This window comes from Marmota monax, unplaced genomic scaffold (assembly GCF_021218885.2).
Source record: "Marmota monax isolate L192 unplaced genomic scaffold, Marmota_monax_Labrador192_F-V1.1 WCK01_AAM20220418_F8-fsc02768, whole genome shotgun sequence".
NCBI lineage: Eukaryota > Metazoa > Chordata > Mammalia > Rodentia > Sciuridae > Marmota > Marmota monax.
Genome location: NW_026693540.1, coordinates 1 through 4,318, shown reverse-complemented (window position 1 = coordinate 4,318; position 4,318 = coordinate 1). Strand labels below are relative to the sequence as shown.

Here is a 4,318-nt window from a genome sequence, read left to right as displayed (position 1 = left end):
TCAAATTATTCGTCATAAAGACTATCAATTTGCATTCCCACTCCAGAAATAAATGATGACAGACCTCCCACCAATTCCATTTCTAACAACTGATCCTGAAAATTGAAATCACAAGGAATCAGAGCCAGGTCCTGAGGAGTTGCTGCTCTCAAAACGTGTTACGTCAGAGACACCACCCCAGGGACAGGGAACCATTCCCACATAGTTGCGGGGTTCATTTGTAGTTTTCACACGACGCCCATTTTCCTTTCCTCTGGGAACTCGGGTAATGGAAAAGGACAAATCCCCCTTCCTCTCTAAACGTAGATAAAGGGGGTCAGGTCAGTTGCCAGCACTGAACTGGCCCAAAACAAACGCGGCTCGCCTGAACAGGGACTTGAACCCTGGACCCTCAGATTAAAAGTCTGATGCTCTACCGACTGAGCTATCCAGGCTCCATAAGGAGCCTCTTTAAATCGTTGTATGAAGTGACGAGTTAATCACCCAGCTGCCAGGAAAGCTGGTCCCCGAAGTCACCAGGGTGTTCCAAGGGCGCTGGCCTCACGGCAACCGACCTCCATTCCCTCGAGTTTTCCCTCTGATCCCAAGCGCCGTGTGGATGGCACAGATGGCGTAGCGTCTCCCGCAGGGGGCGAGGCAGAACAGGCTCGGAATAGGCGACCTCCACTGGGCGGGGCACGTTCCCGGAGCCCAGACGCGGACGCGCGCCCTTCGCGCCGCGCTTGCTGGCGGAGGCGGCCTCGGCCGAGGGAGGTCCCGGCTTCCACTTCCCCCAGGGCGGCGGAAAAAGAGGGGCTTCAGCGGGACCCAAGCCGGGTGAAGGAGGAGGAGAGGCGGGCGGCCGTTCCTCTGCTCTCCAAGAACTGGCGGCTTCCCGTTATCCTCACGCCGGAGGGACAGACTGACTCTCTTCCAGAGGCCGTTGCCAAAGAACGCCGCCCTCAAACCTCCGCTCCCCGAGCTGCCCACGCCTTCGGCTCGCCCGTGCCTCCCCACCTCCTCCCGCCCGCCCCGCGCCGCGCCGTTCGCGGCTCCACATTCCTGCAGAAACCTCAGGCCGTAGAGAAAGGTGAGGGTTTTTGGAAAAAGGTAACTAGCAGAGGATGGTTTCGATCCATCGACCTCTGGGTTATGGGCCCAGCACGCTTCCGCTGCGCCACTCTGCTTCCCGGTGGTGAGTGTTCTCTTAAAGAAGAATACCTCCCTTCTCCGCCCTCGCCCGCCTCCCCGGGTGGCTTCCCGGGGTCAGCTGCACCTCTCCTCCCGCAATCTGCCATCTACAAACCACAGAGGCGCCTTCTCTCCAGCCTGGGAACCGGACGCGCGCCGTGGGGGGGGGGGGGTGACACACCGACTCCCAGGGCGCTCGCGAGCTCGGGTCCCCTCCGCTTCCCCCCTGACTTCCACAAATCCAGTCCTGGAAGAGGTGTTGGGCAGCTGGTCAGCTAAGAGTGGGACAGCAGGGAAGGACCGAGGAGGGCCCAGGGAGCCTGCCTGGTTTGTCACCCCCTGCCCCCTCGGCCACCCCCGCTTAAGAAAAGCTATTGTTTCGAAATCAAGCCACGCCCTGTAGGTGGCCTGGACCCTCCCTAATCACAGAAACTGTCGTCACCCTGGCAACCAAAATATCAAGAGCCCCACGAGGCAAGCTCGATGGGGGCTGTTCAAAGGGTCATGGGGAACCGGATTTCCCTAACTCTAGCACCACACTACCCTATCAGGCAGTCCCCCAGCTGTCAAAGGTCAGTAGGTGGACCTAGGTGGGACTTCCTGGGAGCTTCCCAGGGAACTCTAATAAAACTGAAGAGCAGGAGGAACACCGGTCCTTCTCCTCTTGGAGGGCACACTCTCCCTCAAGAGTGTCCTCTTCCTCCTTGTCCTATCCCTTCTAATAAACTGTTACTCAAGCGACTGGTCTGAAATCTTTCTGGTTTGTTTGCAAGGGTCTCTCAGGTCATCTCAGCTTGGGCCATAGGTCTTTTTCCAGTAACAAACCATGCTCCTTTCTTTCTTTTCAAACTCTAAACTTTGTTAGGAACCAGAAACTGTCCCGTCCGGCAGGACACATCAACGTGGGCAGCGAACCTAGATGGGGAGGAATGAAGGGACAAGAGACACGAAAGGTGACAGCAAGACAAAAATTCTGATCAAGCTGCAAACTTTTATTGTTCACATAGGGGTATTTATATGCTGGGGATGGGGAAGCTCTCTAATCAACAACTGCTGGATGTGGGTGGTAAAACTGCCAGGTGCAAGATGTCTGATGATCCTGATAACTGCAGGATGTTCCAGGGAGATAGTTGGCTGCAGGATGCCTCCCAGGCAGGATGTCTCCCAGGGGGCTGTCAGGCTAATCTTTGAAGGAGAATTTCCTTCTAGTCCCTGACAAGAAACCACAGTTCTTCAAGGGCAGAGAGAATGCCATTTCTTCAACTGAACTTGGCCACTCATACTCTGAAATCCGAAAGGTGCTAGAGTTGCTGCATGCACCCAACCTGGGGGTATGCTGACTGGTCCCTTAAATCACTGGAGAGGGAAATGTCCATGATGCTTTCAAAGGAAGCCACATATGGTCAGCAAGACCCTGACCTTTTTCCTAGCAGATGGCACAACTTTTAGAGAAAAACTTAATGAGTCAAGAGTTTTGTTAGAGTCTGTAAACAAGTCAAAATAACACCTGGCATTTTGCCAGGGGAATGTTAGAGTTCGTAAACAAGTCTGGATGGTACCTGGCAAAATGCCAGAGGGAGTGGTTTAAGAAGTAACAAAAGCGAGCCATTAAGTGTGGAAATTTCTTATTGGTTGACTGATGTATCTAGTTTATGCTAATTAGATAAGCTCTATGGAATATATAAATACTGCTCCTGTCCTGCAATAAAGGGCTCCCACTCCTGCTGTATCAACGTTCACAAGTTGTTCGTCACCCTCTGGTTATTCTGCTGCAGCCGGACTGCGGCAGATGGTGGCCCGTTACGGGGAGCCCTGGGACACTCGGGGGTAAGTGACAAAAAAAAGCTGCCCGACCATACATAGGACGGGAGCAATCTGCTCGTCCCTAGGCAGATAGGGCGAAAGGAAAAATGACCATTTCGAGAAAATGGAGAAGATTGATACAGTATGTTTGTGTCTTGTTTTGTCTCAGTGTATTGTATTGTCTTTGTGATGAAAATATGGAAGGGATGAAAAGTAAATTACTAAGGGAAGAAGGCACCCCAGTGGAACCAAGAATAGTTAGGGCATGTGTTGATGGAAGCCCAGAAACTCTAGTCAGAAAGAAAAAGAAAGTTAAGAAGAAGAAGGATTATCAGAAAAAAAGTTGCAGCAAAAGGCTATTACTAAATACTTTTCGTTACTGGAGGGTGCATGAAGCGGAGAGGCGGCTGCTGAGTGTGCAAGCCGGTCACAGCGCAGCAAGGATTTTCCAAGAGGCGGTGGCAACTGGCCCTTAAAACCCTTGAGATAATGTACTAAATTGTTCAGAAGGTTATTTTCTTAGTGGAATGCTACAGGATTTTCTTTAGCATCTTTGCAAGAGTTCCTGCCTTCGTCCCAGTGCTGGTGAGGACGAGGATGGAAAAATTTCCAGTGTTGCTGAAAACCAGATGAAACTTCGGCTGAAAAACGGATGAGACTTCAGAACTGTTGCTGTTTCTGCTGCTACAGCTTAGGCTAGCTGCCTGAAGAACTTACCTGGACTGTGATTTAAGCTAGCTGCCTGCAGAACTTACCTGGACTGTGATTTACCGGGACTGTGAGTTAATCTATTGAGACACTACTTTACCTGGACTGAGACAACAAACTGTAATGTACAACAAATTGTAACTCAGTATCTTTGCTAATGGTGTCATTGCTGGTATAATTTTTCCAAGGGCTTCTTGCATGGAGCCATCAATTGGCTTGGTATTGTGACATTTTGTATCCTCCCCTTCTGCTTGTAGCAGATTGTTTGTGGTGTTTATGTAAAAACCACTATGGTCATTATTTAAATTAAACAAAAGGGGGAAATGTTAGAGTCTGTAAACAAGTCAAAATAACACCTGGCATTTTGCCAGGGGAATGTTAGAGTTCGTAAACAAGTCTGGATGGTACCTGGCAAAATGCCAGAGGGAGTGGTTTAAGAAGTAACAAAAGCGAGCCATTAAGTGTGGAAATTTCTTATTGGTTGACTGATGTATCTAGTTTATGCTAATTAGATAAGCTCTATGGAATATATAATACTGCTCCTGTCCTGCAATAAAGGGCTCCCACTCCTGCTGTATCAATCTACACAAGTTATTCGTCACCCCCCGGTTATTTTGCTGCAGCCGGACTGCGGCAA

At 50.5% G+C, this 4,318-nt stretch overlaps 2 non-coding genes across 2 annotated transcripts; both read right to left on the bottom strand.

The window, feature by feature from the left end:
- Window positions 1–361: 361 nt before the first annotated feature.
- Trnak-uuu (transfer RNA lysine (anticodon UUU)) lies at window positions 362–434 on the bottom strand. The gene has a single exon. It is a non-coding gene; the product is annotated as a tRNA-Lys (tRNA).
- Window positions 435–1,094: 660 nt separating this feature from the next.
- On the bottom strand, window positions 1,095–1,166 carry Trnam-cau (transfer RNA methionine (anticodon CAU)). The gene has a single exon. It is a non-coding gene; the product is annotated as a tRNA-Met (tRNA).
- Between the last annotated feature and the right edge of the window lie 3,152 nt (window positions 1,167–4,318).